Below are 13,947 nucleotides of genomic sequence, written 5' to 3'. Positions count from 1 at the left end.
ATATATTCTATTTTTTTAAATAATACACTAAAGACGGATTTGATAAAGATTAATGAATAACAGATAGTCTGTCTATGAAGAGTAAAATTGAGATTTTTATTAATATCAATGTTTTATATTTATGTGTTTTAGCTTAAAATGCATGGGTAGGCTTAAAATAAGTTGTAAAAGTAGTGGAGACCCAAAAATAGAGGTTTTATGAGTCGCGACCTAAAAGTTGCGTTTTTAGCCAAACAAAGACGTTTTTCGCAATTCTGTTCGCGCAACCTAGTAGACCAGACCTATTTCCGTCGTTTTGAGTACCTGGATCGCTTTGTTCTGAGTTCGTTTGTAAAAGTTATGATGAAAACAAACAGAAGGCAGCAGCAGTGTAGTGTACACTGGGATAGACAGACATACAACATCATACAGTTCTCCCTGCTATCAACCAAGAAGTGGATTGTTTCTTCATGGTAGAGTATGGCAATTAAGATTATGAAGGTATATAATTATGTTTTTTTACTTTGATTATCATGTTGAATTGGTTGCACGAGTATGTTCTTTTGGCTATTTTGTAGGCGATGCAGAAATCAATGTGTGAAACAGGATCTGTGCAAAGTGTCATGATAGAAATCTAACCTTTACGGATCGCTTAGCGATCACGTTCTTATATTATTCTCGTAGGTATACTTGGTACGAAAATCGTGTAGGCTGTTCGAGGAAAAGAAGGATAAAAGCACGACGGGTGGTGCGTTTGGGGATCATTCACCGATCTCTTCTTCTGCGAGTGCGAGTGCGAGCGAGAGTGAGAGTGAGAGTGAGAGTGCGAGTGTGAGTGCGAGTGCGAGTGAGACGTTGCATGTAAGCGAACTGAAGCTCGGGGGTGGTCGGGAAGTTCGAGCTCCGTACAACGGAGTGCGCCCATATATATTTTGCTCCTCTGTTGTATCAAACACTATCAATACAAAGATTTCTTCCTCTGTTTTGCTGTCTATCTCTATTATTCGGTTCCCGTGACAATTGGTATCAGAGCAAGCAGTTGATTCTGGACATGGAAGGATACGAGAGGAGGATGAAGGAGCAAGAAGACCTGATTCGGCGACTATGAGAAGATCTGAAAATTGCAAATCGGGAGTGTGTTGAGGCTCTGCGGGGCAAAGCAGCACGAGAGCTTGATATCTATGTAGACCTTGATGGCCAACATGAAGGTGAAAACCATGCTAATCCACCTGGAAACAATAATCATCGTGGTGGCACTGGGGTACCGCCAAAAGAAACGATGACGATATGGGAGAAGCGACAACCAAATCATTCTTAACGAAGGCTAAGCTTAAAGAGTTTGATGGCATAAGAAAAATATGCAAAGATTTACAAGCGTGGATTGAAGAACTCAAAGATTTGGATTATACTTTCAATATCGAGAACACGACCACGAGACTTTCGAATGCTCGAGCAAGGTGACCGATAAGACAATACGTACCAAGATGGCTCAATTGGAGACTTTTGGTGATGCGTACGATAAAGGTAAGTCATCTACCCCTTCTTTGTGATGTTTTATGTCTTTGATACATCCTGTGAAAGCTTCTGTGAGATCGAATTTATGCGTAGAAGTTGAGATTAAAATTTGAATTTCTTAATTGATTTGGATATTATTCATTGCTTCTTATCGTCTAAATTGATTGAGAAATTAAACTTGAAATTAAATCGAGAAGTTAAAAGACTTGTGGACTTAACTAGTGGTAATAATAGTTTCACGAAAGAGTTAGTAGAAAATTTGTTTTCTTTTTCTTTGAAGAGTCGAAATCATAAAGATGATTTCTATAACATAAACATTGATATGCATGATCTAATCATCGGTATCAATTAGATCATTGAAAATCATGCTTTAATTGATTGTTAAGAAATAAAAATATATCTTTAATCATTTGATGATGATAAGTCACACTCTTCTTGGAAACAAAGAGATTCTAAATCTAGTTTTGGCCATGGAATTGATAAGGTGACTTAGATAAGGGTGTGAGACGTTGCTTGTGTTTGCTAATGAGATTAAAGAAGAATCTGGGGATAAAGAGAAAGAGACAAATCGAGAATTTATAGAGGATCTCTTACATGAAGTTAAGGATGTGTTCCGGACGACCTTCCTGGTATACCTCCGCCTAGAGCGGTAGACCATGCCATAGATCTATATCCAGGAGCGACACCTTATTCCAGATCTCCATACAGGTTCAATATTGATGAGCTTAAAGAGCTCAAGATACAACTTGATGATCTTTTGAAAAAGGGTTTCATTAAACCTAGTGTATCTCCTTGGGGTAGTCCTGTGTTATTCCAAAAGAAAAAGGATGGTACATATAGGTTATGCATCGACTATAGGGGGATTAAACAAAAAGACCATTAAGAACAAATATCCTCTTCCTCACATAGATGAACTGCTTAGTCATTTGAGTGGTGCCACAATATTTTCAAAGGTTGATCTTCGTTCTGGCTACCATCAAATCCGCATTAAGGTCGAGGACATTCCAAAGATTTCTTTTCGTACACGTTATGGACATTATGAATTTAGAGTTCTTGCTTTTGGTTTGACTAATGCACCAACAACTTTCATGTGCTTAATGAATAATATTTTTCACCCGTATCTTGATGACTTCATTCTGGTATTCTTGGATAATATTTTTGTGTATTCTACGAATGAAGAAGATCATGCATTGCACTTAAAGAAAACATTTGAGGTTTTGCGTGAACATAAATTGTATGCCAAAGCAAGTAAGTATTCTTTTGCAAAGGATCAGATTGTGTATTTGGGAAGAGTGATTTCTAAAGAGGGGATTCACATTGATCTTGATAAAGTTAAGACTATGTTAGTAAGAGATGTAAGAAGCTTTATGGGTCTAGCACAATATGAGAGAGCACACATTAAAGATTTCTCTAAGATAGCAAGTCCTTTGACCGAATTGACCAAGAAAGACAAGGGTTTTGTGTGGACTTCTAGCTCTGAGACTGCTTTTGAGACCTTGAAGGCTAAAATAGGAGAAAATTATGTTTTAAAAGTTCCTGAGATGGGCAAACCATTTGTTGTGTCCTATGACGCTAGTGGTTAACAATTAGGTTGTGTTTTGACACAAGAAGGAAGAGTGGTTGCATATGAGTTTAGGAAATTAAGACGACATGAATTGAACTATGCAACACATGATCGAGAATTGCTTGCTGTTGTTCATGCATTGAAGCATTGGCGTCATCTCTTGCTTGGTGTAAAATTTGAATTGCGTACTGATCATCAAAACTTGAAGTATATTTTCACTCAGCCATTGTTAAATAACAGACAAAGAAGATGGATTGAATTGCTGGCTGAGTATGACTTTGATTTGAAGTATTTGTGTGAAAAAGAAAATAAAGTTGCAGATGCATTGAGTCGTACGCCCATGGGTAATTTGTTGACTGTTGTGCGATCCAATTTGATTGATGATATGCATGCTAAAGTTGAAAATGATTCTTTTTATATGCCTATTTTGAAATTCTTGCGTGAGAATATTGGTGAGAGGTATGAGAACAGATATCACTTGTAGAAGGAAAATCTGTATTATTATGACCGCTTGTGTATTCCTGCAAATTCTGCTTTTAAGAGTCAAATTCTGCATAAGTGTCATAATTCACCTTTTTCTGGTCATCCTGGATTGAGTAAGACATATGAAAAGATTAAAAGTTCATTCTTTTGGCCACGTATGAAATTGGATGTTAAGAATTATGTGCGTGAATGCTTTCAATGTCAACAAGTTAAAATTAAACATAAGAGGATGCCTGGTGACCTTCAACCCTTAGACATTCCTTTACAGAAGTGGGAGTCTATATCCATGGACTTTATTATTAGACTTCCTACTACTCGTGGAGGGTATGACTCGATCTTTGTGGTAGTAGATAGACTCACAAAACAGGCTCACTTCTTTCCTGTAAAATACCTGATACTGCATTGACCATTGCATACTTGTTTATGAAAGAGATATTTCGTTTGCATGGCATGCCCAAGAGCATAGTGTCTGATAGAGATTAATCTAAGTTCACTTCTCATTTCTGGAGAGCGACTTTTGACTCTATAGGTACCCAGTTACGCATGTCTAATGCTTTCCATCCTCAAACCGATGCGGAAACGGAGAGAGTGAATCGTATTTTAGAAGATATGTTACGAATGTATGTCAATGAAAACCAATCTAATTGGAATGAATATCTGCCTTTGGTGGTTGAATTTGCATATAACAGTTCATATCCTTCATCTATTAGGATGACTCCGTTTTGAGGCAATGTATGGCTATAACTATCCTACACCTATTCATTTTCTTAATTCAAGGAATAAGGTAGAACTGTCACGTGAGATGCTTGAGAAAATGGATAGCGAGTTGGCCAAAATCAGGGGGAATATTAGAGAATCTCAAAAGAGACATAAACTGTATTATGACAAGAAACATCGTGTTGTGGAGTATGAAACTGGTGATATGGTTTTTTAAAGGTTATTCCTGAGAAGTCTCATTTGATTTTTGGAAATGATAGAAGATTGTCTCCACGATTTGTTGGTCCATTTAAAATTTTGAAGCGCATTGGTTCATTAGCTTACAAATTGGAATTGCCTTCTCATGTTAAAGTGCATCATGTATTCTATGTGAGTTTATTGAAAAAGTATGTTCCTAATGTGCATCATGTTTTAGAGGACAACTCTAAGTTGAAAGATGACGGACCATTGACTATAGAACCAGACTTAGTACTAGATAGGCGTTTTAAACATCTGAGAAATAGACACATTGTGGAAGTTTTGGTTAAGTGGCAGAACTATCCAGTAGAGGATGCATCATAGGTTGATCTTAGTGTTTTGCAAAGAGAATTTTCCTCTCTTTAGACCAACTCTGAGGACAGAGTTAATTTTGATAAGGGGAGAATGTAATAGGACTAGTCTTTGAAGTTCTTAAAGTCAAAAAGAATGTAGAAGGACATATCTTTCGTTAGCACGATTTGAAAGATTGTTGAATAGTCTATTAAATAGAGCTTATATGAATGAGTTGAGATATTAAGAAAGAACATATATTCTTTTTTTTTAAATAATACACTAAAGACGGATTTGATAAAGATTAATGAATAACAGATAGTCTGTCTATGAAGAGTAAAATTAAGATTTTTATTAATATCAATGTTTTATATTTATGTGTTTTAGCTTAAAATGCATGGGTAGGCTTAAAATAAGTTGTAAAAGTAGTGGAGACCCAAAAATAGAGGTTTTATAAGTCGTGACCTAAACGTTGCGTTTTTAGCCAAACAAAGACGTTTTTCACAATTCTGCTTGCGAAGCCTTGTAGACCAGACCTATTCCCGTCGTTTTGAGTACCTGGATCGCTCTGTTCTGAGTTGGTTTGTAAAAGTTATGATGAAAACAAACAAAAGACAGCAGTAGTGTAGTGTACACAAGGACAGACAGACATACAACATCATACAGTTCTCCCTGCTATCAACCAAGAAGTGGATTGTTTCTTCGTGGTAGAGTATGGCAATTGAGATTATGAAGGTATATAATTATGTTTTTTTACTTTGATTATCATGTTGAATTGGTTGCACGAGTATGTTCTTTTGGCTATTTTGTAGGCGATGCAGAAATCAATGTGTGAAACAGGATCTGTGCAAAGTGTCATGATAGAAATCTAACCTTTACGGATCGCTTAGTGATCACGTTCTTATATTATTCTCGCAGGTATACTTGGTACGAAAATCGTGTAGGCTTTTCGAGAAAAAGAAGGATAAAAGCACGACGGGTGGTGCGTTTGGAGATCATTCACCGATCTCTTCTTCTGCGAGTGCGAGTGAGAGTGAGAGTGAGAGTGCGAGTGCGAGTGCGAGTGAGACGCTGCATGCAAGCGAACTGAAGCTCGGGGGTGGTCGGGAGGTTCGAGCTCCGTACAACGGAGTGCGCCCATATATATTTTGCTCCTCTGTTGTATCAAACACTATCAATACAATGATTTCTTCCTCTGTTTTGCTGTCTATCTCTATTATTTGGTTCCCGTGACACTCAACTTCTTCATATGTGAGATTTGTTCCTAGATCAATCGACCAAGTTCTTAAAGGAGGAGTTGGCCTTGGTTCTATATTATGATCCACACATAGCAATGAATAACATGTTTGGGACAGAACCAAAACCATTGTCTAAGTAGCCTGTTTGGATATTTTCTATACCCCTCAAGGGATGGTGCAGGAGTCTTGTTACTACATGCCAAAATATTTTGTTTGCATCTTTTTCCACCGTTGGGGGTGCCACTGCATGTCACATGACTACCGATAGGGGTTCTACTGATTGCCCACATAACATCATTGACCTTTCATTCCAAAACACAAAACGTCGTGGTCTCTTTGGAATTCTCACTCCCATCTACTATCCCTTAATGTTGTGTGCAAAATGATCTTCCTTGGCCTTCTGTGTGTTGTGCGGTATCATATTTTTTCATTGTACTCTGGCCTATGTGTCGATTCATCCTCAACATCAATCACAAAGATGGCCTTCGCCTTTTTCAAATGGTTTTTTTGTCTCCTTTAAATGGGGTACGAGCCTTATACATGGGTGTTCCAGATGCAGCCTCATTTACTACTCTTATCACTTGTGCTAGACTAGAAGAAACTCTTCCATTGATCCTCTCTAGTGAAGGACCCTTTACAATATGTTATACCTTGAGAGTAAGAAACTACCTTCATGCTTTGTAGTATTGCATTTTCCATGTCTGAAGTACGTGCGTCATACAATGAGATTCTTATTTTGAACCCTTCGTGTGCAAGCTAGCAACCGTGCTTGCTCTCAGCCAAGTTGGTTCTTGGAGTGTTTGCCCATCATCACTTCTCTCTATTTCTGACATAATGCTCCCCCAATGTGCAATACACACCTCCCACCAACTCAACCAAGAGTCCATTGCAGGGATGTTTTTATCTATACAATTTTAGTCTTGCCACCATTGTCAAAGTAGACGAGACTGTGCTACAGCTGCCTCTTAAGAGGGGGCTAGACGTCACTTTTTGCACATGTCTTTGTGAGTTTTTTGAGATGAAGAGACAATGTACTTTGTGGTGTGTGCCACCATGCTTTGTTTCCAATGAAAAAGGCAAGATCGTTGTAGAGCATTGTCATTGTCACCATTGAACATTGTGTGAACTGCATTTCAGTTGGCATGAGATTCATCCACCATGAATCCATGGAAATCCACTCTCTCACATCCATGGCCCTCCATACCTTTATTTATGCACTACCAAAAAAGAATTTGTGCTTCCATGTCTTCCCTTTCATCTTACAAGTTGCAATAGTGAGAAGATCCTGCATGCTACAACATAAGACAAGCACATTTGTAAACACGTTGCTGGTCATTTCTTAAGATATGCCAAAATTTTGAAATATGTTCCTATGAAAACAAACCTTGGATCATAAACGTGAGATGCCATGGTCACGCAATCTGCCACTCGGTGAGTGTGATCAAACTACACTCAAGGTGCCAAAGATCTCTAGGTCCGCTTCGTAGAATTCAATTAACCAAATCCAATCTAGTTGCATGACCAACTATAGACATCTTGAACATAAAGCACCGCTCCCCTTCTGCTCCTTGCCCAAGGAGACTTCTTTTGTGGAAAAATTCATATGTGCAATCTCTTTTTAGCCCGATCAAGGAGTCCACACCAAAGCTCTCCTTTGTTGGCGCATTTCTAGTTGTAGCCATGGACCTTCAAAACCTTTAGTTCAAAGTTCAATTACTATGAAATATTATGTCTAGAAAAGAGAAACATGAAAGCATCCTCGCTAATTGTCCGGGCCACCAAGGGAAATTACTTTGAAATGAAGAGAAACATGAAAGCATCCTCACCAATTGTCCTTTACCAAGGAACACATTGTCTCAACAAAATTTAGAAATTCCTGCTCACCAAGTACATGGCTAGAACCCCCCTCTTGCATCAAAGTTGTTGTCACAAGTTCCTTTGCCACACACATTTGTACCTTTCGTATGCATGCATGTCTATCCACACTGAGGACTCGTGCAATCATTTCTTTGGTTTTATCGGTGTGCCCTTTTGACAACCCATCCCACATGTCATGTTGGTGAGTTCCTTGATATAACATGAATTTGCTAATGCTCTCATCCCTTGGCATGACGTAAAATACGAAGCAATCACATGTACGCAAACAAATGGTAGATTGACCGCAACAGTGGCAAGTAAGCTTTCCACCAAGTCCGTCACAAAACTCGCCCATGCAAGGTAATTTTAGCATGCTGCCATTGAAATGAGTTGTGTTTGACTTCCCAAAACTAACCAATTTGGGACAAATTTCATTGAGATATTTTTGAGCACCTGCACACTGGGTTTTGCAACACACTCCAAGAAATGTTATATTTGGGCTGTGCGGTTTGGTCCAATGGTGTGGATCATACTTATGTTCCATGGCATCCATTGGATGAACCTTTCCTAAGGTCGGTGGAAACTCAAACACCATGTTACCATTGTACACCTTCGGTATTTCCGACACTTGTTTTATTTCCACTATCTTTGAAAGAAGCTTCATCAAAGTGTTGGGCTTCATCATTGCATTATAAAATAAGAAAAAACTATTTGTACTTTACCTCGATAGAGTTTTGCAATGCTTGCTCTCCAAAGAATTGTTCCTTTCTTGGACTAGTAAGGTTTATGTAGGGAACATCCACCAATGGAGCAGTCTTGCCACTAGAATTTGAGACTATGTCATCTTCGACTAGCACCACGAACTTTGTAGAAGTAGAGCTTCCTTGCGGTATCAGCTGCACCAAGGAAGGATCTTGTTGGGTGCCAAAAGAAGAAAGGATAATTTCCCTCGAGACTCGGATTGCGGAGCTCATTGAAGAGAATGAGAAACTCAAGCAACGCGCGCTTAAGGAGTCAAAGGATGTTGATAGCCAAGCTCTACTCGCCAAATCCCATGGTGTTGAATCCTCCCTTATCAAAACTATCAAGGCAGTGAAGGAAGTCCATGAAGAGGCACACAAGAAGATTGACACCAAAATACAGGAAGTTCTACAAGAATGCTGACTACAAGGCTCCCTTAGCCTTAAGGTTAGGATTGGAGGACTCCATCCACCATGGTGTACCAACGAGGATACCCTTGAAGAGGCAATCGACAAGCTTAATGACGTTCTTCAACCTGTCAACATTAAGCCTGAAACCGTATCTTGGATCAACGACACACACAGATGTGTGCCACCCGAGCATTGTATTCTCACCTTCATGGAAAAAGAAGAACGAATAAAGCTACTATGCCAGTCCTGCCTCCTCAAGGGCAAAATGTTTTGGATCGCTGAAGAATTGACTAGAAATCAACTTTTTTTTTTTTAAAGCAAGCGAGCTCAAGAAGGTACATGAAGCCTGCAAACAAGGTAAATGGGTGGTCTACCAAGGCGGAAAAGCCATCATCCAAGAGTTTCAAAATCCCAAATGGATCTCCCCATAGATAACCCTCCCTAGGTTTTGTTTTCCCTTTTTCTTTGTACCCTCCTGATGGACCCTCAGTCCTTAGCTGATATGTATCGTCACCTTCTCCTTACATGGAACCATTGTAATTTTTGGTGTTTTTGGTCCCATGGGTCATATATGACCTCCAAGGATGATAATTCTCTCTCTCTCTCTCTCTCTCTCTCTCTCTCTCTCTCTCTCTCTCTCTCTCTCTCTCTCTCTCTCTCTCTCTCTCTCTTTGTGAACTACCATGTGGACCCCATTGCACCCTCTGTCCCCTATGCCATACCGTCGCCCCTCTTCCCTCTTGTTGCCCCACTGACCTGTGCCCCGCCGCCACTTGTCGTTGCATCCCCTTCCCCCTACACCCCCTTGTCGTCGTGCCCCCCTGCACTCTGTCACCTTGTCGCCTAGCGTCGCCGTGCGCCCCACCGCCCCCCTACACCCTACCCCTTCCCCGCCGCCCTTTGCCCCCTGTGCCCCACCTGCGCATTGCTGCCCCCCTCCCCCTTGCGCACTCCTTCCATGCCACCCCTCCTCCCTGTGTGCCCCCCCTTCCCCTTGTGAACCTCCTACCGCCACCCCTTCCCGCCTCCCCCCCCTCTCCCCTTTTTTGGACCACCTCTAAGGGATTTGGATAGTGAGAAAACAAAGGTGGATTCTCGGAGCAGCCAAGAGGAGGGATCCAACCCAAGAGAAACTCCTTCTGAGTATCAGTCTTCAGAGGAAGATAAGGATACCCCCTCTACCCTGGGATATACTCGATTAAATAAAAAGGCTACACATTTGGCAGAAGCTATCCCCATCACTCATGCCAGGAGGAAAATAGGCATTGAGGGAAAAGCTCCACCAACAAAAGAAAGATCACCAGCAAACCCAAGAGATAGAAGCGGATGACAAGAAAGAAGATGATGAAGTCGAGGATGCTGATACGCAGGAAAACAGAGGCCTTGGAAAGGATCAAGCACAAAAGTAGGAAGGAATATGAAGAGAAACGGGAAATTTCTAGTGCCATGCGGCAAAGAATTCACAATGAGCTCAAGTGAAAGATGGAGCAGAGGCAGCAAGAAGAATCGAAGAAGCAACGCGTCGATGATTTAGAATCATCTAACGAATTTGAAAAAAGTAAAAAGGAGAAAAGTCTCTCACACAAGACATAAGAAAGATAAGACCAAGACCTCGATTCGCCCAAGGATGCTGAGACAGTTTCAGAGAGGTCAGAACAAGATAAAGGGAAAAGTGTAGGACAGCCGGAGCAAAGAGTCGGATCAGCAGGACACGGGAGAATTTGAGCAGGGGGAAAGATTCAATCACTCAGAGTTTGAAACTCAACAAATAGAGATGGAAACTACAAGCATTGGAAAAGGCACGCAAGATTCTGCAGATCCAGCCACGACATCCACCTCGGAGTTGGAAAAAGATGAAATTCAGCGTTGGATCTCAGAAGTCAAAGACCTGTCACACAAGGCATATATGCAATATGAATTAAAAGTGTTGGAGTCAGTTGCCCTCCTCCTCGGGACAGTCACTTATCAAAAGATCCCTATATCACATGCGTTCAAGAGGTAATTAATAATACCCCAATATACATACTATACTTACATTGTGAACCTATTTGAAAAACCCCCATCCCCCTCTAATGTATACATAAAAGTATACATTTTGATCTTTTAACAATCCTCTCCGGTTAACTCACGTGATATCATACACATTCTAAAAAGTGACCGCCCCGGGTCGTGCTCATGATAACTCCAGATGAGGTTGCAAAAATTTTGGGCACGAAACGATCTCACTACCATTGATGCGGCAAGAAGTTCGATTATGGCAGAAAAAAATGCTCCTAGAAATTCAACCAAACAGCAGAGGGGACTACACTGAAGTTCCAATTATCGCCCTTTAGATTGAAACTATCCTTGACAATCAACCACTCTGGAGAAAGAAATGGTTCGATTAGCAACCGAGTGATGAAACATATTATAGGAATGCACCCCAACATCTCAGGATCACCCCACTTACTGTCCAATCAATAGGCGGCGATCTAAGGACATTTTTTATAGTTGGCAAAGCAAAAGACCAGCAGTGTTGATCTACCCTATAATAACCAAGCAGATCAATAACAACCCCCTATCAAATCATTACATGGTGCAAAGTCTGAAAGGAGTCATCGATATGATGAAGGAGATCCCAGATCTCGCTTACCAGATGCTGGTAAAGATTGACAAAATGCTCATCACGTGCATTACATCCTTTAGAGACATTGAAGCAGCAGAGCATCCCTGGCAGGTGTTTGTCAAGGGCACACGGGGTATGTGCTGGAATATGGAGACTGAAATCCCCAGCAGAAATATTATCATGGGATTATATGCAAGAGTCATGTTTCTGCCATCTCAATACATGCAGACCTTCGAAGAAGATTTCATGAGACTCTTCCATATTCAATCCAATGACGAAAGATCTGCCAGCCACATCGCCTATCAGAGTACCATAGCCAATAATTCCTTCAGAGACCTTGCAACCAAAGTCGAGATCAAAGCTAGAGCGCAGAAGTTCCGAAATCTCACTACAACACTCGAAAGAAGGTAATAAAGTGACCTCCCTCAGATCCATCTTGCAAGAGGGCATGCAATGAATAGGAAGGGAGGAATGTTTGGTGGATACAAGCGAGCAGGCGTATGCACACCAAACCTGGTGGATACTCTATTTTTTGGAAAAAAACCTATAATTCAGCCTAAGATGAGCTGTAATCATGATGATGTTAGGCCATACTCTTTTTCATTTTCTCTGAGTCTACCCCTTGTAAGAGGCCGGATGGCCATGGGAAAGCCCCCTAACTGTTAAAGTCAAAACCCTTAGTTTTGAAAGGAGAATTATCATTAGATGGGAGAAAAAAACGTGCACTACAAAAGCTTCTTGTGACTACAATTTGTAATCATCATTTCTCCTAAACGGGTAATCAAAATTCTATTCAGAATAGTACATTGTGTTCCTTGTCTCTTGCTCTTCAATCTAAGTGTAATCATTTCCAATTCTGTTGTGGTTTGCGACGAGCCGTTTGTGAGATAAATGCATTGATTTGGGAGTTAAAATGGTTTTTTTTTAATGTTTTGACCACGGACACGTGTTTCTATGCTTAAGGTAGATCTTTCCAAGTACTTCTGTTGCAGTTTTCTACACATTTTTTGTGATGGATTGTGATTTATGTACCTTTCCATATGGTGATAGAACGTGGTAGGGTTGAGCCTATAAGTGTTGTGATACCTCTCCTTAAGTTTCATGATATTTTGGATTCGTTTGGATACCAAAACGGCGTGATTACGTTGAGTGCTGCGAATGGACACATATTGATTGTCTGACTACGAAGTGGTTGATTTGCTTTTGTTGTAAGAACGAGTATTCCTTGAGTTCACTTTGGTGATATTGACACTCTCATTAAGTCTCCGTGCCCCACCCCGAGTTGCTTCATTGCATATTGACATTAAGTTACTACAAAAGAGTTATGCTACAGACGTCCGTCGCGGCGACCCGCTAACACTTTACATTTGAGTACATTTAAGATACAGTACAAGTTTGAACGAAGTCCACCACATCTTTATACATACCCTTCCACCAATATCAATCTTTGATTTTAGCAAAAGTGGCCCAAACTCCCATGTTCCTTCTCCATAACGACTCATGGAATTCTTTAGGATGTGGAGTTGTGCTACCTTATCACAAACACCTCACCGAGTGGTTCCTCTTTGCTTCTTTGTATGCTTCCATAAAACCCATCTTGTAAGAAATACACATAAGCCTTCTTTCAAATACGCTTAAACTCTTATTTGGTCTAGTATTCCTTCTTCTTCAATGTACTCAAATATTTCCCAATCAGTAACCCTTGACCTTCATATTTGTCCTCCGTAAAATATTGTAGTGCAAAAATCATGCGTTTACATTCTACATGCAATTTTTAAGAGGTAAAGAACCTCAATCCCACATCTTCGACTTCAAAAATCAGTCTCTTCTTCTTCAAATATGACCCTTGACAACATGTCAGCTACCAGATTATCCTTACTTACAATATGATGAAACTCTAGATTTAATGACTTAATATATGCTATCCAGCATAGTATAACTATGTCTGGTGTAAAAAATCTTGTGATCATCCTAAGAAATGGTAAGCAATCTATCTCCACTATTACAAAAGCACCAATAAATTACTCCTTGTCACACCTTAGGGTAGTTGCTACACCCTAAAGTTCCCTTTTAACCTGCGGATATGATTTTTGTTGAGCACTTAATTATTTAGCACCAAATCTGATAGCATTCCTTTTTCCCGGCTCTTCATCTTGTCCGATATCCCACCCAATACCTTTGGGACTCGTGTCAACCATCACAATAATTGGCTTTTGGCTTTTGTAGTCTTCTTTCCTTAATGTGGAAGCCTCTTGTAACATCTTCTTCACCTTACAAACAACCTTCGAGTGTTCTTGCTTTCAAAAACAT

This window comes from Adiantum capillus-veneris, chromosome 20 (genome assembly GCF_014529385.1).
Source record: "Adiantum capillus-veneris isolate H3 chromosome 20, ASM1452938v2, whole genome shotgun sequence".
Taxonomy (NCBI): Eukaryota; Viridiplantae; Streptophyta; class Polypodiopsida; order Polypodiales; family Pteridaceae; genus Adiantum; species Adiantum capillus-veneris.
This window is presented reverse-complemented; position numbering follows the sequence as displayed.